A 22,390-nucleotide genomic window follows, 5' to 3' on the forward strand; every position below is an offset into this window, starting at 1 on the left:
TCAATGGGATTTACTATTAAGACTGCAATCCTGTACAACCTAGTTTCGATCAAAATGCATAGGGGTGAGCGCCATGAACGTGTGCAATTGCATCTCTACCTATTCCTTAATTATGCAAAAAAGCCCAAACTAAAATCATCTGAAAAGTGTATGAGTAAAAGAACAAAGGGTTGGATCCTCCACACAGACGGACTTGTTAATTTTAAAGGACAGCCGGTGAATAAGATGCCAGTAAAAACTTGTACAACTGTTTTACTGACATGATACACACTTTCCTTATATCTCGTAGCAATCCTCATCATGACTGCCACGTCTATAAGGAAACAAGTCTTCCCGCTTTCCCTGAGGATACAAGCATATCAGAAGAGCAGCATTAGCCGGCTTGGGTTTCAACAATCGCGGGAGTTTTGTTTTTTGGAGCAGCGGGGGCGGCGGTAGCCTTTAGCTTCTGCTCCTGAGGAACGGAATGGGTGGGTGGGTGTGCAATGAAGACTCCAGAGAGAGGCAGCAGGGCGAGCTGGTTACATAAGCTGTCCTAAGCAGCCTGAGGAAGAAAGGCTCCCCAGACTGCTTTGCTGGGGGAAAGGACCGGAGTGGGGTGGGGGGTGGCGTGGCGCGCGAAGGAGTGGCCAGACTGCTGCTGCGCTCTTTGGTGGTCCCAGCCTCTGCGCGAAGTGGAGGGGGAAGAGAAGGAGCCGGTTGCGTAAAGCCTACAACGCAGTTCGAGCCAGGCCTCCGGCGGCTGCTATTGGAGGAAACAAAGCGAGAGGCGTGGCCGAGCTGCCTTTATCGCTGCCGTTGCTGCTTATTATTATTATTATCATTACTGCCAGCCCCATTGCCGAGAGATGTCAATGTGCTGAGGGCGCTCTTCCTCCCAACTCACTGATATTCCGGAGGGGCGGGGGGAGAGAAGAGAAAGAGGAAAAACGGAGTGTGCGAGATGAAGAAGCCTCCTCTGGCCGCGGGGAGAGCAGCGCCGGGGGTTTTCCCCTGGCAAGCCTGACCTTTCAAATTTGGGGGGGGAGGGCACCGGCGGCGGCGCTGGTGGGCGGGGGGAGAGAGAGCTTCAAATCGCTTTCTCTGGAGCAGCGTCGGCGGCGAGGCGAGCAGTCTCCTGGCAGGTGAGCTCCTGGGCAGTCGCAGCAGCGCAAGGAGAAAGCGGGGCGCGAAGGGCTTAGCTTGGTGGCGAGGACCACTTGCCAGCAGGTCCTCCCCGAGGGGAGAGGAGGATCTGGGGCTAGGACAGGCGCAGTGGAGGTTCTGCGCGGGAGAGGGACGCTCGGAACTTTGGGCAGCGCCGCTTCTGCTGCCTGCCTCGCGGCGGCGGCGGCGGCGGCGGCTCCTGGTTCTTGGAGAGAGCGCGAGCCCAGTCTGCGAGTGGCGCGCGGCAGAGCGAAGGCTTCGGGGCTTGTTTGCAGAGGCTCACAGGCGGACAGGCTTGCAAGCAGCAGCAACTTTCTGTATCGTTTCTTGAGCAACGGGTGTGGGAGGCTCTATACGTCCATCCATTGCTGTGGGGCTGTGTGTGTGTTTGGAGAGAGATCGTTAGCGCAGGGGACCCGCGGTATTCGGTGATGAAGCGAGGGAGGGGAAAGGGGCTCATCTTCAATCTAAAACAATAATTAAAAATATCCTTACTAGTACAAAGGAGGAGAGAAGCGCCTCTTTTTCAGCAGATGCTTCCCTGACTGATGTTGTCAATTATTTTTGGGCCGTTGCTTTCTGACGGCGAGGGATCGGGGCTTCTGTTCTCCAGACACAGGGAGGATGTGGTACATGTTACATGGGACCGAGTGGCGTGTCTCTTTGATCAGACGGAGGCAGTGGGATTTATGCTGGAAGTGTAGTAGAAAGGTGACCGGGGAAGGAGGCTACTGGGAGGCGGGGGAAAGCAAAGCCTCGGGGATGTTGGGCTTGCTAAACTGGAACGCTGAAGCCTGGTGATGGTCACAACGATTGCCTGCTTGCTTGGCTGCAGGACAGGTCATGGGCGGGAGACAGTGTGTGGGTGGATGTGGAGATCAGGAAAAGCTTAATTGGCATCTCTTCTTTTTTGTTTGTTTTGCAACTCTGAAGGGATTTTCTATTTGCCCGGTGTATCTTCAGGACACATTTGGATCATTTCAATGTAATGGTGGACAAGAAGGTGTAGATAGGGGCTGTCCAGAAGCAAGGGGGTTGCCTTGGGTATAATTTGAGTAAAGGTAATTTGAATTCTGTTTTTAATGGCAGGATTCAGTCCTGGTCCATACCTGAGAGTGCTTTTGAGCATGTATAGAATGCCTCCCCTCATTAATTAGTCCCAATTCACCTGGGATTTGGTGCAGAGTTTCCAGATCAAGGGACATTCTTCTGTACCAGCAAGCAAGCATGAGATATTGCACCTCTCATTTTAGAAATTAAACACATGTTGCCCTTGCATTTCCCTCACCCTTAAAATGTTATGTGCACAGATCTTTTTGACTTTTTACTTTGTGACTGAGAAAGGGGTGCTGGCTCCAGCTTCTATTTGAGGAGGACAAGCTTGCAATGAAAGTGCTTGTAATAAAAGTGTAAGATTCAAAATCTTAGCCCAGAACATTTCCTTTCTAAATATCACTTCTAATAGCTTCTGTAAACATATGCTCTAATACATCTCATATATATATACACATGCATGCTAATCCATACTTCACAGTTACACCCAGCTCCCAGTGCAGCTCCATGCTTCCAAGTAACGGTGCCTTGAGATTGCAGCCTGATTCTTTGCATGCTTACTTAGAGTTCTTGGCAGTGCCAATACTATGCATCTTTCTCTAGGAATAAGTCTCATTAAACTCAGTAGGACTCACTCTTGAGTAAATGTGCAAAAAATTAGCTGCTAGATTGTAATGCTGTGCACACTTTCTTGGGACTGTGCCTCACTGAACTAAATGAGGCTTTATTTTGGTTTATGATGTCAGATTTTCCTTCCTATTTAACCCCCCCCCCCAACTTTTGTAACTTGCATTTCAAACCTACATTGTCATGGCATTCACAGTTCTACAGGATTTAAAATGTATTTCAAAGACATGGAGGGTGGTAGAAATTGACTAAGTGAGCCCTTGGAAATATGATACACAGCAAGCCATTAAAAAAAACAACCAAAAATCAGTGCTCTGAAACATGTTACTAAAAGTATAATATTCAGCGAGTAGCAATGGCTTGAGGCATGCAACTGCAGGCAGCTGGGTAAGCCTTTTCATTATGAGGTATGGACTTCATGCTGGCCACTTACTTCATAAGAGAAAACAAATCTTTTGGGTTGCTTCTTCTTGAAAACTGATTGTAAAGTAGAATCATGCTGACCTATGCATTGCTAAGACATTATTTTAGAACATTGCCTTTCTTTATTATTCATTTTTTACATAATTACTTTTTTTTAACTATCAGTCTAATTGCTTTCATTTAGACCTTTCTTCTTCTTGTAGTTGTAAGCATAGGTTTTTGAGCAGTAAACAGAAACTAAGATCAAATGCATACTGTGAGTTTTAGGTACAAAATTTGGGTTTGGATCTAAATATCATGGCTTGAGTTTGGTATTTGTCTTAAAGATAGGAAACCGAATAATAGCGGAATATTTATGTATCTGGTCACAGAAAGAGGAATGCAAAGAACCAGAAGATAATCTACTACTATTTTAGCAGAATAAAGCTGAAAATGAGAATGTGGCCACATGTCATATGTAATTTTCTTCAGTGCACATTTTCAATCATATTACATTCCCAGGGAAAATCTCTCAGCACTCCATGCAATAGATCCTTTTCTATGTTGATTAATTGTGAATGTGGGATGTTCCCACAGGCTTGATTTGTGGTTTTTATGCGGCCAAATAGATTGCTTTACCTCTCTCTGGAAATCTCTGTATGTGGTGGGAATGCTTCAAGGGGATGACCTGAAAAAACAGTTTCCCACTACTCCAGGCTAGGTGACTAGTATTTATTTCATGTTTGAAGATGTGATCTAGTGGAGCATACTCAATTCAGGGTTGGAAGTCTTTGAAATAACTGGGTCACAGTCTACCTTCAGGAAAGTGATGACTGGAGGAAGATGGACTAGATCCATCATGGCCAACATTGTCCTCTGTATAGTGTGATGAAAGATTTAATTGGGGTCTGTGCTAATGCCAGAAACACACAGTGTAGTAGTTCTGGAAGACCTAGCATGAGAAACTGTACCTTCCTTGGTAGAGAAAATATTGCAGAAACAGTGTCTCAGCTTTCTAGAGCAGGATACTAAATCACAATTATTGTACTTTTGGAAAAAGGAAACACCACTCTCTTCCCTTTCTCCCTTTTTATTTAGATGATCCAGAAACAAAGATTTCCAGAAGTCTTCTGTGATTAGATGGACAGAAATAAAGATTTTATTTTATTTGACTAGATGGACCTGTTTCTTAAAACGAAATATGTATTATAGGTATCTTTGAATGGTTTTTGCCACTCACATACAGTTCTTCAAGCTTTCCCTTCTCTTATTTTTGGATCAGAAATACAATAACAATCTTAAGGCTCTGCTCCTAAATCCACTTATAGGAGAGTCAGTTCTACTGAACTTAGAGGGTCTTCCTTCTGAGTAAATGTACTTAGGAATGGGTTGCAATCCTCTACATGATTTACTTGCTGAGTAAACATGCACAGGACTGAACTACACAAGTAGAATGTGAGACAATGATGTTCTTGGGACTAGTATTAAATGTTAGGTATATACTTAGGAAATCTTACCTGCTCACCTAAAACATCATGTAAATTAGGAGCGAAGGATACACTTAACCGGCGGGGTGGTGGTGGTGGTACTGGGATTGGCTATAGCTCTGCTGGGCTGGCATTTGATGCCAAACCTGACTTTGTTGCCACATAATGTGTGATATCTTTTAGACTGGGTCATGGGTCATTTGCCATATATGTATTTCCTGTACATTTCAGATTCAGATAATGGGTTTAGATACTAGCATATTTCCCCTAGGATTTATGATCATCTCTAGATAATTAGTTATTAAAAAATCCAAATATAATATTTGTGTTGGAGATGTTCATGAATAACAGGATCAGCAGCTGGAGCTGTCATTAAACATCCTTTGTTGTAACATGAAGAGAAGATGACTATTTGGGTGCTTTTTAATTGCCTGCAAACATGAAGGGGAAAATGATTTGTAAGACGGGCATGATCAGAATAAACTTCTGGAAAAGGAAAGGAATAATGGTCGTAGCTAGCTGACCGTTGAATTTTGAGCTTGGGAACTAGTGAAACTTTGTTGTTCTGTTTTTCCTTTTGGTAGTTATGATGATAGTTCAACCTGAGCAGTACTGGGTGCTAATGAAGACCAATGTTTAGGGGTTTGTGTGAACTTTACTTCTTTGGAATTTTCCTTCTCTTCATGGTATGGTGTCAGATATCTACAGAAATGCTGCAGAAAATCTCAGATGTCTAGCATTTCCAAACCGTTCCTACATGTGCATGACCCCCCACAGCTAATTTTTTGTTCCCCAATTGATTGTGGAATGATTTGTGCATCCAGCCACTAGTTTTGGAAAGACAAAAACATTTTCTGTGCAAGAGTTGCAAAGAGCAATGGTGAAATAGATAAGCTTTCCCCGCAACTTCTGCTGCACTTTGGAAGAAGTCCCCTCATTAGAGAGGTGAAACTGCCAAAGGGATTTTAAACTTGTTTCCAATTTCACCACTACGATGAAAGGAGTTCTCCTTACACCCCGCAGAGATGGTGGGAGGGCTTGTCAGTTTAACTGCTGTTCTTGGCAGCCTTTGCACACAAATCCCAAGTTTGTGCAAGATATTGTATATCCAGCTGCATCTTTTTTTCTTTTTTCTTTTTGAAATCTGAGCAGGCACATGCAAGAGTTTGTACATTCTGTTACATTTCTGCATGTCAGGCTGCTGTTTATAGGAATTAAATCAGTGCCAGAAAAAGAGGCTACTCTGATTAACAAAACAAAATATTCTATCTTACCCTGTTTGATCAAAGAAGGTTTTGCATATGGCTGTGAATGATTTTTGCTATTTTTGCCAGTCTGCTTCAGATGGTATGTTCAGAATTAAATGAGTGAACGTGTATGCATATGCATTATATTCTGCTATTTATATATAGTTTTATCCCTAAGGGGCTCACAATCTAAAACAATAAAATAAAAATGGAGATGCTTTGCTTCAGGAAACTTTGGTACACCCAAAAAAGTCTGAATCTGTTGCTGCTGGCGCATGATGGAGTCGGAGAAGGGAGGAGCCTAATGGAGGTTGGACCTTCTGGTGGATGGTAAGAGCCATTGTGTTCTCTACTCTGCAGAATGTCTGGCCCTTGAGGGAGCTCAGAGGGGAAGGGCCAGGTGACAGTGGGACCTACCGGCGGATGATAGAAGCCTGGTGTTCTCTCCCTTCTCTACTCTGCAGAATGACATACAAGCTATACAAATTTATTTTTCAAATTTTTATTTATTTATCAAATTTGTACACTGCCCCAAACTTTTGTCTCTGGGCAGTTAACAATAACATAAAACAAGTTAAAAACATATACAAAAAACTTAAAACAATTTAAAAATAAACCAGAGATTAAAACTTAAACAATTTAGGAAGCTGAGAAATCTTGGGCAAAAAAAATGAGTTTTCAGGTGTTTGTTTGAAAGTTGCCAGAGATGCAGAGGATTGTATCTCAGCAGGGAGCGCATTCCACAATCTTGAGGCAGCAACTGAAAAGGTACAAATGCCTGCTCAGTAGCTGTGTATGTACCCCATCTTTTTCAGAGAGATTCTGTCTTGGTAGTTGCTGCCAGCCCCGAGTGGTTTGGCTCAATCTTCTGTATCGCCAGCAGGCAGGGGAACTGTTTAGCAGGTTGTGGGCAGAGATTCTAGGCCAGAAGGCCTGAGTAAGCAGTGGAGCTGTCCAGGCCAGAGCGTTTTCCAGATTACGCACTGCAACAGTTCTGTAACGTGTTCACGAAATGCCCCTCCATTTTGCTCATGTTACGACATTGGTGTCAGCAGGGTATCGTTCATATTTCCCATGCCCTGTTTCGGGTTTTATTTTTTCATTTCAGCCCTAAATGTGTTGCAGGAAACTAGTTGTATTTTTCCATTTTAAGGAGGCTTACCTCATAGTTTGTGTACTGTAGCGGGCTGTGGTGTGGGTAGTTATTTTTATTCCCCAAAGAATTTTTGTTTGACTGCGTGGGGGGCGGAGTGAGGAAGGGAGGGGAGGGGAGCAGGTGCTTCACACAGTACAGCTGGGGTGGCGAAGCAACTGCCGCCGTAGCCATTGATTCCTCACCCCAGCCACACACTGGAGGCAACTGAGAGCTAGAGAGGCTCGTTCCTGCAAGGCAGCTGCTGGAGGAAATGGGAATGACTAAACAAACTCCCCATTTGAGATGCCTCCTAGCTTGCTCTGGTATTTGCTCCCCATCTCCCCCCAGGCTCTCCCTGCTCTCTCTTTCCCCCCTCTTTTTCCTCCGCCGCTTTCTGTTTTTTCCCACAACTCCATTGGCTCCAATCCAAATGCATTTCAGAGAATATAGACACATTCTCCTGCCTTGAAGGGAAGGGAGAGAGTCTGGGGAACGGCATGTTTTCCAAGAGAGAAAACCTGGGCTGCTCCCTGGGGTCCTCCCCACCCTCCCTCCTTGTGATCCTGGTTTCCAGCTTTTTCTGCCACCCCCCACCGGTCCTGTCGCATTAGTTTATGTGGCTTTACCACCCAAGTGTAGGATTTTATTCTTCTTTTTTTTTTGGTTGTTAAGGATTGTTGTGTGTCACAGGATGGACTGAGCCGTCAAGGTTGTAGGCTTGTTGGCTGTAAAGCAAGAGTCACCATGCGGCGCACCTGCGGAATGAGGCCGCCTGAGCTGACTTCGAAGGCTTGTGCAACAAACAAACAAACCCAACCTAAAAATCTTCCCAAAGCGCGTGCACACAAATGCACCCACACTACAGCAGAATCCTCTGCACCATCTCTTGTCAAGTGCACCCCCTGGCTCTGGAACTCCTTGCAGTGGCATTGCCTGCAAAGGCCGATCATTCCTCTTGCTTCTCTCCCCACCCCCATTCAACCTTCACCATCTCCCTACCTCCCGCCTGCAACTTTTGCTCTTTCCAAGATCTCAGTAACCCTCTAGGTAATTTGCAAAAATCAAAACCAAAAAGCACCTTCTCTCAGATCTTCACACCCCAAACTTCAGCGGTGGGGTGGGGGGCAGAAGGAGAATTTTGCTGGGGTCAAGAGGAGACAAATTTGAAGCTGCTTCTTCCACAGGTTGGGTGGGAGGGGGGGTAGGTTGTCCCCAAACTGAAACAACATGCTGCTGTTTCCATTTCCTCCCCCCACTTCCCTCCCACTGCTACTGTACCTCAGAGCTGTCTGGGGGAGAGGGAGAGGAGGTGGGGAGTAGAAATGGGAAACTTTTTCTTGGGTAAACCCAGGAGATCCAAGAGAGGCCACCTGTGCCCAGCTGTCAAAAAACCCCACCCAAACATAGATGCAGGGAACTTCATTATTGGGAGCAATTGCAAAGCCCCTCCGGGGAACACTTCTCCTTTTCAACCTCCCCACAACTCCATTGGCTCAAATGGAGTAGGAGGTGGGCAGATAAATGTGTTTCAAGGAAAATCTGGACATTCATGCCTTGAAAACATATTACAGTGGATGGAGAATATGAATGGCCATCAGCCTACAATGCAGCATTGGACAACCCTAAAGTCTCGGTGTCAAAACGTTGCATTATTCCACTGCACTTTGTAACACTTTACCCGTTGCAAATCACGTAGTCTGGAAAACTCTTAGGAGACAACTTAGGAGTTGTCTTTGCAAAGCTGTTGCACTGGCAACCATCAGGCAGTGAATCAGCTGTTTTATACTAGGCCTTGCTTCCCCAGCTCTTTCTGCCAGTTGGGTCCTGATCCTACACTTAGAGAGCCAGCGTGGTGTAGTGGTTAGAGTGCTGGACTAGGACTGGGGAGACCCAAGTTCAAATCCCCATTGAGCCATAATACTAGCTGGGTGACTCTGGGCCAGTCACTTCTCTCTCAGCCTAGCCTACTTCACAGGGTTGTTGTGAAAGAGAAACTTAAGTATGTAGTACACCACTCTGGGCTCATTGGAGGAAGAGCGGGATATAGATATAATAATAATAATAAAAAATAATAATACACTTGTGCTTGCCTTCTTCTCCCAAGCAGAGTTGCAAAGGGGAGGACTTGAGCTGCAAGACAGAACTGGGTCTCCAGTTCTAGGCTTCAGTGTAGCATATCTGCTCCTGATATCCTGGGGATAACTGGGTGTGTCTGGAACTGACTTGTAGTCCAGATCTTGCAGCTTCCCCAAATGGGGCTCTTTCTGAGACCGAGCCCAAGAAGAATCAATACTAACCAAGGACTTGTGCTGGTCCTTGGTTAGTATTGATTCTTCTTGGGCTCGGTCTCAGTTGAGGCCAGCAGTGAGGTCTTGGTGCTCTTCTCAGAAGGCCCCTCCATTTTGAGGACCAAGTGAAGGCAGATCCTGACAGGAGCTGCATAACCAGCTTTGTAAAAGTCTCCTAAATTAAACAACACCGTATGGGGATTTGGTGCAAGAGCTGCAAAAAGGGCAACTGCCATTCATATATGTGTAGCTTTCCCTCTGCTCTCCTTTAAGGGGCTCTCACTTCAAACCCTTGATTTCTACTTCATCTAGGTTGACTAGATTCAAGAAGGAATAGGAATCCTGTACCTTAACAGCAGTACAGATTAAGGTTACTTTGCCCATTGTAGTTTGTCATACAGGGGTGAGAAAATTCGTACCTCTGAAATGCCATCTTTGAAACAGGCACTAAAGGCATCTTGGGAGCCCTACCTTCCTTTGTATCTGGTCACTCAGTAAAAATCATGGGCTAGCTTATAGATAAAAAAGTCTAATGTTTTGTGGATAGATCTATCTCAGCTACAGCAACAGAAGGAATAGCTTTTTCTAAAAGGTTAACATGCTTATTGTTATCAGCCCCACTCTTACAAATTATAACCATTTCAAAGGATAGTATTCTGAAATTTATGTGAAATAACTGTATTTATAGGGAGTAAATATAACTCATGTAGCAGGTCAAGGCACTTGCAAGACATGGTTAAAGTGTCAGAAGTTTAATACTAAGCTGTCCCTTTTCTTTGACAGCTTTTTTTTTTAAAGAAAATGATGAAATATGTTTATGCCTTTTTAAAACTTTAAATTGAATTTTAAAACTTAAAATTCAATCCAGAATTTGGATTGAAAAGCTCTCACTATAATAGAGTTTTCCTTTACTTCTTGACCTAATATCTGGGAGCTCTGGAATTACGTTTTTTGTTTGGGTTGTCAGCAGCTCATAAATGGGGCTGCAATCTCCAAGAGTGGGTTTACAACTCCTGTGTACGAATATTAAAATATAATGGACCAGGGCTTGAAAAATCCCAGTCTAGACATCATAGTTAAATTTCTAGGCACCATGGCTCCTAGAAATTTAACTATGATGTCTAGACTAGGATATTCAGAAGTAGAGTTATTTAATACAATATTTATATGTCCCATGCAGCTCTGTTTCTGTTCTCATGCTACTTGCAAAGGGGATAAAGAGAAGGCCATTTATCTTGCCCCTCCACAATGTCCATCACTAAATCAGGATATGTTGTCAGATGTTGGTGTCTGGCTGCAAAACCTTTCGGCTGGCTCCTAGATGCAAAGAAAACTTGGCAAGGCTTGGCAAAAACCACAACAACATGAGGTGTAGCATGCGAATGGGCAACACTATACATGGCACTGAAGGCCAATTCCCTGACCTCTAGAAATCCTAATTTTCTTCCTCTTCCACAGTTGGCATTTCAGATTTCACAGACCAGTGCCCACATACTTTGAAATTTAGCTTCACAACCTTGAAGGATAAAAACAGGGAAACACATATTTAGAGTTTGCTCACTAGCCAGCCATTATTTATGGTCGCCCCTAATCCCCTCTCTTCCCTCAGTTCCTTTTCTGGCACACAGGCAGAGGGCTTAGGAGAGAGGTGGTTCTTCTGTCATTTGCACCGTGATATGAAGATGGTAAGAAACAGTGGGCACCCTCTCTTGTGGTTCAGAAAGGATTCTTGCTGTTTCTTGCCATCTCAAAAATGGCATTGGAAATGAGATCTTTGGGGAGAACTGTGTGGTGCTGGGTGTCCTGCTCCCCAGAGGACTGGGGGCACACACCATTGGTGAGCTGGCAAGTGGGTTTGTAGATGCCTGGATCGAAACAAGTGAAAGCTGTACTTCTCAAAATGCTAATTTCTGCACCCAGTACCAGATTCCAATTCCATGCCTGTGCAATATAATTACAGAATAAACACATTCTTGGATATAAGATATTTTCTCAAAATGGAAAAGGCAAAATGGATGAAAATATAAGGAACTGTATGTAGCACCTAATATTGATTTGATTGAGACCAAAGATCATACTTTTCCAGGAATCTTGTTTGCTCCTTGATGCTTATGAATTTTGATGAAGTCTGTTGGGATTGCAAAATCTCAGGCAAGCTTATGTAGAGGATGCTTGTTGTGTTCTCTGTATTATAGATTGTGCAAGATGTGTCACAATGTGTAGTGAATGAAAAAAAAGCAGTGAGATCTTTGTTACAACTCAGTAGTAGATCAGACGAAAATGTACAGTGTGATGCCTTCCTTTAGTATAAGTGGCTTTCCAGCCTCTCTTCTAGTAGCTAGTTTAAATGTTTAGACTAAGTCCTCTTTGGAACTGGCATCCATGGCACTGGTGCATGTTGGAGATTGCTTGCTTGAATGTATCCCCACACTATTTTCTTATAACGATATGTGAGTCAAAGACATATTTAACAAAACTATGTAAAAAGTCAGTCTTTCTATAATGTAAAAGTAACTAAGCAACTTCTGAAATGGCTTTAATATTTAAGAAATTATGATGGGCCTTCTGGTTTTGGTTATTACTGCTCCCACTGTGCTTTGGTGTAATTTTAGTGTAGAGGTCTTTTTGCTTTCATTGGTAGATATCAACTTCCCACTCTAGTTGAAGAACACCTAATTATTTAAGCCAGACATAACTGGCGCAGTTCTAGCCATTGCCTCCACACCTACCATAAGCTGTTCAGTGAAGTATAATCTAAGGACACTGTTTCAGGCAGTCATAGATCAGAAGATGAAATCCTCTAATGAAAGTCAACTTCAGACATGATGAAATCTCTTAGATAATCTGGCTAAAGAGTAAAATATCTGGGACTCTTTCCTCCCTCTAGTGCTTTATGAGAATGTTACCTTAATGCAAAATTACATTTGTTGTTTTGGGCTTCATCACACAAGCAATTTTAAGCCAGTTTTTGTTTAAGGGTGTTCATAATAAACAGCCCGTTCTTTGGGCAGGGCAGATGGGGCAGTTGCTCCTAGCTCCACCCCGCACTTCCGCAGACCCTACACTCACTCTCACGCTTACCCCAACCACCCTCCACAGACTAGCAGCAGCAGTGCATCTGCTGCTTGGAGGAGGCGCATAGCGAGCAGGCCCTGTGCAGGCTGCATGCGCACTCCCCCCCTGCCACTTGCACTGCACGTGTTTTGTCCCTTGACCCTGTGTCCTTAGTGGCTGTTGCTCGGAGAAGGCATATGTGGGCCACACCCAGGACTTGGAGGAACTCTGGGTATCAGTGGTCCCTCTAATGTTTTTTGATACCTGTACGGAATGAGTTTTGTTCTGGGTGGCAGTATCAAGGCACTGTGTGCGCACATGCATTCAGAGTGGGGCCTTCTTAATTCAGCCTGAGAGGGATGTAAAATTAACTGAGTGAACATCAGAAAAATTGAGAGTGTGTGCACGTGCACACACCTTAGAGGGAACAATGCTGGGCACTCTCGCCTCCCGGAGAAGGGTGCTGAAAGTTCCTCTGAGTTCCAATCCAAACCACCCACTTCCTCCGAGTGGCAGCCACACTTCTGTTGCTGGGCTGTGTGGGTTGGTTGGGGCGGGTGGGAGAGTACACGTGGCGCTGGGGCACCTCCCTAGGCCCTGTTCCCCCAGCTGCTGCTGCTCGGAGAGGTTGTGTGGGTCAAGCCAGGACTCAAAGGAACTTAATGCACCAGGCTGAGAGGCTGCCTGTAGAGGCTTGGCGCCCACCCTTCTGTCCACCACCTGCTATGTCCAGGAGGGTGCCTGGGGAAGTGATTGAGTGGAGGTGGGGTACTTGGGAGGGGGCACCCAGGCAGGAACGGGGGGTGGGCTTCCCCTGGTGCACCCCAGACCGTTGTGCCGGCCTTGTGAAAGAGACTGTGGTGTTTTTTATTAATCTGTTCGTTGATCCAAGCCAGCTTTTGAATGGAGCTTTAGTTACTTGTATTCCAGTGTTGGAGTAGATGCAGGGCTAACAAACTACTAGAAGCAGGAGCATTGAAAGCAGTCTGCACTTGCTTCTCTATAAATAATATCTATTTCTTTAAACCTTTAGTGAATGGCTGCTCTATCTGAGGCTGGGGCCTAAAAATTGATTTGGTTCTGCAAGAAATATATTTGCCTTGTTAGAACAAACATTGCCAGCCTGTAAACTATGTTTGAAATTAAGTTCTAATGACTCCAATACACTTGCTAAGAATGAAGTCTGGTATGTACCTGCTAGGAATAGACAGGGAGATTGCTGCCTGTTTACAGGCTACTTAAATCCCATTGAACTCAATGAGATTTAAGCAGTCTTACTGTATCTGGGAGTGCCATCCATGTCTCTACAGAAGGTTGCAGTATCTAATGTAGATAATGAAAAAGCAATATTTACTGCAGTCGCTTGAGGGGGAAAGAGCTTGTGTCAGAATGACATCAGATCATCCTGTTGAATTCAGTTAAGGGAATGATAGGTACATTTTGAAATAATAGCACTCTACATAACCAGACTGACTTTGACTACAGGTGAATATTAAAAGAAGTAATGCAACTATTCAAGGGATCATGAAGTGTAAGTGTAGTCCCTTAAAACTAGATAAATGTAGAAGTTTATTGGGGAAAATTCTGCAAGTGGAATATTCCAAGTAGAACAGTTTATGTACCTTGAATTTTAAAATGGCTCTTTAAAAATAAAAAAATAAAAAACAAAAAACTGTAGGCAATTAGCTGTCATTTACTGAACATCAGCTTAAATAGAATTTTTGGCATTTTAAAACCTATTATAGAACTCAGAGTGCAATGATGGAGGATTGTTAAAAAAGAATCAAAGGTTTTTTCCTAATCTATAAGCATCTTTCTGAACTTCATTTTGATATACCATAATAAAACTTTACAGCTGTCGGTTCTAGCATGCTGATTTATTCATATGATGTTTATACATAAATCAAACTTCTGGGAATAAAATGATACTTCCTGCTGTTTTGGGTGATTCCTTAAGGTTATTTTCAGGTTGCTAAATTGCAGTGGTGCTTGATTTCCTCAGGAATTGTATTGTCAGATTCCAAATACGAAAGCATAACTGCAGCTGTTTAAGGATAGGTAGGGGTGTGTGTGTGTCTGGGTCTGACTTTCACTGGAAGCTAAAGCCAGCTCCATAAACTGGGACTACACAGCTCCTTTGCATAGCATCCTTCGAACCTATGAACTTCAGTGGTAGCCATGGTTTAGGCTACTTTCCCTCTCCCCCTTCTTCTTCCAAATTTGTAATTACAATAGATTGTGAAACCTACATGGGCTAGAATGCTCATTCACTTAAAAACCCTTTTCTTAAATCCTGTGTGGACAACATCACATATGTGTACAAATGCCATACAAGAGCAGTCCCAATAAGTGTCATGTAAGAAAGCATTCTTACAGTAAGGACACAGGTGGGGCTGGCAGCGGCTGCCAGGTTTGTGCAGCAGAGGCAGATGGCTGTGTCTTGCTTGACAAGCGTAAGATCCTGCTTTAGCTGCAGCTGTACAAGCTCTACTTCACGCTGCTGCAGATAAAATGGATAAATAAGACTGACCTGTGAAACACTGGCTGGAAAATGAATGTGTAGAAAATAGAGAACACTTCCAAAAGGCTACTGTTTAATTGTTTAGACATTCCGAGTTTTATGCTCTTTAAAACTGCATTTCAAAGTGAAGTGGGACACAAATTGGTGGTTTTTAAGCTCTTAGATGGGAAAACTTGCAAGTATTCCTGCTATACCTAGCAGATGCTAGAGAGAAACAGCGGTGGAGCAAGGAGTGGTGGTAGTGGTCTGCACTGTCATTAATGGTAGGAGGAGTACTTACTACTACTGGTAATAGGAAGTATAAATTTAAGGTTTGGTTAGTAATAATAGTCACTTGGTTGGTTCTGCTGTCGAGTCGGTGTCGACTCCTGGTGGCCACAGAGCCCTGTGGTTGTCTTTGGTAGAATACATGAGGGGTTTACCATTGCCTCCTCCCACGCAGTTTGAGATGATGCCTTTCAGCATCTTCTATATCACTGCTGCCTGATATAGGTGTTCCCCATAGTCTGGGAAACACACCAGCGGGGAAGGGATTCAAACCAACAGCCTCCTGCTCTCTGGGCAGGTTGCTTCCCAACTGTGTCACTAGGTGGCTTAGTCTCCTATTTGTACACATAATCCTGCATCATGTCTTGGTTTGCTTCGTGTCCATCTGAGCATCATATACATAGTAGGTTTGGCTTTAGGTTTTGTCTGCCTTCCTTGATTCAGGTTAAAGAGAGTAAACTCCTTCCTGACTGTTGTAATTCAGTTTATTTGACGTAGGTATTAAAAAATGCCATTTTCTAAAATCTCATTAAGTCTGCAGCTTTATGTTATGAAGTAAAAATTGAGATCAGTTAGTGAGGCTATTCCCACGACCAACGGAAAGTGGGCTAAGGTAGCTTAGCCTACTTTCCATGGAGCATGGGAACCACTGGACTCGCGGGCGAGCCTGATGCTCCCAAGGCGGCTAGCCTGCCTAAAGCACCCTCCCCTTAAATGAGGTTAACAGAGCGAGCACTCCGTTAACTTCACTTTGTTGCTTGTGTGTTGCTGTGGTGCGTGGCGATACATGAGTAGATCCCCGACCGAGAGGCTGCAAGCAGCCTCCCGGGCCTGGGGGTCTCTTCAGGATGCCCTGCGTGCTTGCATGAGGTATCCTGGAACTTCCGGGGGCCACACGACCCCTAATCCCTGCAGCCCCCGCCGACTCCATGATGGAGCTGGCAGTCATGTGGGCGGCTGATCCGGCCGCCCAGCTACGAGCAGCTGCTCATCTGTGGGGAGAGAGGGCTAAGCCTGCTCTCCCCACAAAACCCTGTCATGCGCTTCGCACAAGTCGTGTGAAGCGAGTCAGTGTTTTTGAAATTGCTCGGTTTTTTTATTTTAAAAAGTGCAAACGTACCATATTAAACTATGTTAAGCATGAATTAACTATTGGCTTCGCATGTTGCTACTTCAACCCGTGCAGCAAGGGAACGGTTTTATTCTACACACATTGCTTCTGCAAGTTCTCGTCCAGCAGAGCTGTTCTGGATTGTTAGGGTTTTAACTCAAACCCCTTCTGTTTCAAATCTGCTTCATTCAATGAGTTATTTGCAGATAAAATCTCCTGCATTCGGGTTGATCTGGACTCCAATATTTCTGCAGGACCAGGGTGTCTGGCAATCCCTCTTGCAAGATTAGATTGGATCAGTTTCAGTTTGTGACCCCTGAGGGTCTGGATAAGCTGCTTGCAGCAGTACGGCTTACCACCTGTTCTTTGAATCCTTGCCCAACATGGCTGATTTCATCTTGCAGGGAGATTGTTGGAGCTGTTCTGGTTGATATTAATACCTCACTGAGGGAGGGCATGATGCCATCTTGTCTGAAGGAGGTGGTGGTCAGACCTCTTTTTAAGAAGCCCACTTTGGATCCCCTGGTGATGGATAATTATAGTCCAGTCTCCAACCTCTCATGGTTGGGTTAGATGATTTGAAAGGGTGGTGGCTGACCAGCTCCAAGTGGTCTTGGAGGAAACTGATTATTTAGTCCCATTTCAAAGTGGCTTTAGAGCAAGCTATAGGTCTGAGACGGCCTTAGTTGGCCTGATAGATGACCTTAGCCAGGGAAGTGACAGATGGAGTGTGACTCTGCTGGTTCTTTTGGCTCTCTCATTGGCCATGGTATCCTTCTGGATCACCTGAGGGATTTGGGGATAGGCGGCACAGTTTTACAGTGTTTCTGCTCATATGTATTGGGTAGGTTTCAGATGGTGGTCCTTGATGACAGTTGCTATTCAAAATGGGAGATATTATATGGAGTCCCCCAGGGCTCCATTCTATCGCCTCTGCTTTTTAACATCTACATCAGTGATTCTCAAACTTGGGTCCTCAGGTGTTATTGGACTTCAACTCCCATAATCCCCAGCCTCAGTGGCCTTTGGTTGGGGATTATGGGAGTTGAAGTCCAATAACACCTGAGGACCCAAGTTTGAGAATCACTGATCTACATGAACCACTGGGTGAGGTCATCAGGGGATTTGATGCAGAGTGTTATCAATATGCTGATGACACCCCAATCTATTTCTCTTTGTCATCAACATCTGGAAATGGCATTAGCCCCTTAAATTTCTGCCTACAGGCAGTAATGGACTAGATGAGGGATAATAAACTGGAGCTGAATCCAAGCAAGATGGAGGTGTTGTGGGTTGTAATCTGCAAGACAGGATAGAACTTCCTGTTTTGGATGAGTTACACTCCCTAAGAAAGAATAGGTTTGTAGCTTGGGAGTGCTCTTGGACCTGGGTCTCTCCCTGGTGCCTCAGATTTGCCTCAGGCCAGGAGCACTTCTTACAAGCTGTGACTGATTGAACAACTCCATTCTTGAGGAGAATGACCTGAAAACAGTTGTGCACCAACTGGTAACCTACAGTTTGGATTACTGTAATGCTCTCTATGTAGGGCTGCCTTTGTATTATTATTATTAATTCGATTTCTATACCGCCCTTCCAAAAATGGCTCAGGGTGGTTTACAAAGAGAAATAACAAACAAATACGATGGTTGTATGTATTTCGGAAATTTCACTTAGTTCGAAATGCAGCATCCAGATTGGTTTCTGGGGTGTCCCAGAGAGACCACATTATGCCTGTTTTCAAACAGTTGCACTGGCTGTCAATGTGTTTCTGGGCGAAGTACAAAATGCTGATTATTATCTTTAAAGCCCTGACTGGCTTAGGTCTGGGTTACCTGAGGGAACACATTTCTCTTCAAGAAAACCACTGCTCATTTAGATCATCAGGAGAGGGTCTGTCTTTAGATGCAGCTGGTTCATCTGATGGAGACTTGGGTTTGGGCTTTCTCGGTTGTTGCTCCTAGGTTGTAGAACATAATTCCCATGTATATGAGAGTATTATCTTCCTTGGAGACCTTCAGGAGAGCCCTAAAGACCCATCTTTTTAGCCTGGCTTTTAATGTTATCTAGTTTTAATTGTAATTTCAATCAGCTTTTAATTTTTTTTCCAAAATCTTAATTGTTATGTATTTTTGATTTTAATGTAAATCACCCTGAGCCACCTTTGGAAGGTTGGCATATAAAATAAATACTTAAAAGAAGAAAGACAATACAAATAATTTTCAGAATAAATATTTATAATGCACATCTCCTTTCCCTCTTTGTCTGGGGAGACAACTGAAGTAACCTTATCAACTGTTGCTCTCTTTATAAATAACAAGTCAATCAAGTACAGTTTTACTATCCTACACTATAATGGTAGTTCCTGTTAAACTTATTTAAGCAGGCTGTAGACAGAAATGACTGAAGTGTCATCCATTAGAAAATGAGTTTTCATTCACTGCTGGAAAACCTGGAAAGAGAGATTTGATGTTTTCCCATCATATTAATATATTATCTTTTTAACCCTGAGTACCACAGTCAGGATAAAATAAGACATCTTTCTAAAGATTTTATCTAAAGTAGTTTAAAGGAAACCAGTAGCAACCTTTCCAGGAAATAGTTAGAAGTAAGACTTGAGCCTCCCCAGACACAAGGGGCTAGACCCAAGGTATCCTGAGTAGATAACAGCACCAGGCCACTCAAAAACTTGTGCAAGTTCTGTGCATTGCTATAGTAGTTCTCATGCTTCCACATGTAGAAGCGTTTTTCACTCGGTGCTCTAGCACGTGGCAAAATATCTCATGAGTGGAAGACACCTTCAGCATGAAGTGTACCTTTGAATCCAACCGTCATTAATAAAAAAATAAATACAGAGCATTTATATAGTTCAAAACATGTCACATGCATTTTTCAGGTATATCTTTTAAGTGGGGTGTAGGGGGAGAGTGAGGCTGAGAGATTAGTGGCTTGCCTAAGGCTGCTTAGTGAAAGTGTGCTGTAGGTGAGATTTGACCATCTCTTGGTGCACATCCCAATCCTATACATGTTTATGCTGAAGCAAGTCCCATTGAGGTCAGTGCTACCAAGTAAGTGTGCACAGGATTTCATCCTTTGTTTCTTTGTCACTAGTCTACACTGGCTCTCACCAGCCATTTGACATCTGCAGTCCTTTGCATGCTGTCATGTAAGCAATTCCATTTGTGTCTTTCATACAAATTCTCTTATGTGCTCAGTGAAGTGAAATTATATAGCCATATGTATTGGAAGTATCACCGAACTCTACCAAAAATTTGAGAATGCAGGCACCACAGGTACAATGGAGAGGACTACTAATTTTGTTGCCAAGCAACTGCTGTCAAATGCAGTGGCTCATAGTCAAGCTGTTGATGGATTCAGCTGAGGAAAGTTAAATGCATACAAAGGGAAGGAATAACACTGTTGAATTCAATTGAGGAATGTCTCACAGTCATGCATGTTACATAAATATTGCCTAAATTCTTGGGACAGGCACCTGAGATAATTGTAGGAAAGAAATGGGCAATTATGAAGTACCCTCATATGTAACATTGCTCACGATTGTCCATTCCTAGATAGGTAGCAGCATGTCTAGGAAATAAATTCTGATATTGGGTACTTATGACAAGAAATAGGAAAATGGTGTAGCTTTTCAGGAAACCATGCCACAAAACATAACAGGATTTTTGCAGCAGGTATTTGAGCACTTTGATGTTACATCCAGCTTGGAAGTGAGAATGTGCAATAACGATACACATAATGTTTAAAAACCTACTGTAAGTGTTTATATTTTTCAATTTTGGATGAGAAAAACAAGGTGTGATGTGCATAGAAAAATGCAGGTGTATTTAAAAGCCTAGTTACACGTTATGCTTATAATATGAAAAATGGCCATGTGAGACTTGGCCTCTGACCATTGAATTATTTCAGAATAGAAATAATTCTCCCAACAGGAGACAGGCAGAAAAAGCCTGAGGTTGAAGTAGAGCTACTGGTTGCCTTTGTCCATCTGCTTTGTTTTATCTATTTTTCTGTCCTTAGTAGATAATTGCTCCTAGGAGTCATGAGGTGGATAAGCAGGGACAATTCTTTGATAAAGCAAACAAATAATAATAATAAAAAATTACAGATTGGGCTGCTACCAATAGGGTTTTCTGGAGCCAGTTTACTGTAAGTGGATTCTCCCCCCTCTGCCATTTATTTGGAACTGTTTGCTGCAGTCCCCTTTCGGCTTCTGCCCTCCGTCCCGGTGTGCATGGTACATTGAGCAGTTTCCCCACTCCCCAGCTGCCCCACTTTCCTTCTTCCTGCTCTTCTGGGCAGGAGCCTGCCTTGTCTGGCAGGATCCTCTTCCTCCACTCCAGCTTCTTGCTCTTCCTTTGAGAGGGAGATCTGGAGTGGAAGTGTATTGAGTAGAGTGCTGGCTTAGAGAATCTCTGTGGAGACACTCCAGGCCAGCATTGGCCTCCTTGCAGCGGTGACAGTGGTTGGCAGGTAAATAATGCAGGTAGGTGGTATGGCACTTTGCTTGCCAGGCCTCCTGCTGTCTCTGAGCTTTGTACAGAAGGTTGTATGCTCCCCTTGTTGGGACCCTGCAGCAGCTGGAGGAAAGTGGTCTGAAGGACTATGAGCTCCTCCAACTTTCGTTACTGGGCTTGGAGGTGTGTGTGATTTTTAGACTTTTCAGCACTCGGAGCCTGGCTCACAGTCATAACGTGCAAAGTAATAATACAGTCATCCCTTGCCAACTGTGGGTTTCCCAGTCGTGGATTTGAGTATCCACAACTGGGAAAATTGTGGCAGGTCTCACCAATTGTGACCTGAGTACCTGTGGTTTTGTGAGATTTTTTGGAAATTTGGTTGAAGGACAGGAAACAGAGGGTAGGTTTAAACTGAGAGTTTTCACAATGGAGGGAATTAAGAAGTGGGGTTCCCCAGGGATCTGTACTCAAACTGGTGCTTTTTAATTTATTCATAAATGATCTGGAAGTAAGGGTAAGCAGCGAGGTGGCCAAATTTGCATATGATACCAAACTCTTTCAGTTAGTGAATTCTGAAACCGATTGTGAGGAGCTCCAAAAGGATCTCTCCAAACTGGTCAAGTGGGCAACAAAGTGGCAAATGCGGTTCAGTGTTGGCAAGTATAATGTGATGCACATTGGGACGAAAAACCTCAACATCTAGTATATGCTGATGGGATCTGAGCTGTTAGTGACAGACCAAGAGAGGGATCTTGGGGTCGTGGTGGATAGCTCATTGAAAATGTCAACTGAATGTGCGACAATGAAAAAGGCCAATTCCATTCTAGGGATTGTTAGGAAGGGGATTGAAAATGAAACCATTAATATTATAATGTCCTTATACAAGATTATGGTGCGGCCACACTTGGAGTGCTGCATAGAATTCTGGCCACCACATCTAAAGAAGGACATGGTAGAACTGGAAAAGGTGCAGAAGAGCGCAACCCAGATGACCAGGGGCCTAGAGCACCTTTCTTATGAGGCAAGACTACAATACTTGGGGTTTTTTAGTTTAGAAAAAAGATGACTGCAGGGAGACATGATAGAGGTCTATAAAATCATGCATGGTGTAGAGAAAGAGACATTTTCTCGCTCTCACACAACACTAGAGCCAGGGGTCATCCTGTGAAACTGATTGCCAAGAAATTTAGGTCGAACAAACGGAAGTACTTTTTCACACAACGCATAATCAACTTGTGGAATTTTCTGCCACAAGATGTGGTGACAGCCAGCAACCTGGATGGCTTTAAGAGGGGTTTCAATAACTTCATGGAGGAGAGGTCTATCAACAGCTACTAGTTGGAGGGCTATAGGCCACTTACAGCCGCAGAGGCAGGATGCCTCTCAATACCAGTTGCAGGATCATAAGTGCAGGAGATAAGGTATGCCCTCAACTCCTGCCTGTAGGCTTCCTGTGACATCTGGTAGGCCACTGTGTGAAGCAGGATGCTGAACAATAAGGAACACAGGGAACAGATGGGCCTTGGCCTGATCCAGCTGTTTTTATGTTCTTAGGAGTATATCAGGGGTGTAACTAC

At 43.9% G+C, this 22,390-nt stretch overlaps 1 protein-coding gene across 5 annotated transcripts in view; it reads left to right on the plus strand.

Moving 5' to 3' along the window:
• Window positions 1-781: 781 nt before the first annotated feature.
• GALNT13 (polypeptide N-acetylgalactosaminyltransferase 13) overlaps window positions 782-22,390 on the plus strand; it is a 374,841-nt gene continuing 353,232 nt past the window's right edge. Inside the window, exon 1 of one of the 5 annotated variants that reach the window (XM_053259345.1) lies at window positions 782-1,124. The gene's annotated coding sequence lies outside the window, so the exon portion shown is untranslated. The remainder of the gene's footprint in view (window positions 1,125-22,390) is intronic. The other 4 variants (XM_053259309.1, XM_053259330.1, XR_008309490.1 and 1 more) reach the window with 4 other exon arrangements.

Source organism: Hemicordylus capensis, chromosome 1 (genome assembly GCF_027244095.1).
Source record: "Hemicordylus capensis ecotype Gifberg chromosome 1, rHemCap1.1.pri, whole genome shotgun sequence".
Lineage (NCBI taxonomy): Eukaryota > Metazoa > Chordata > Lepidosauria > Squamata > Cordylidae > Hemicordylus > Hemicordylus capensis.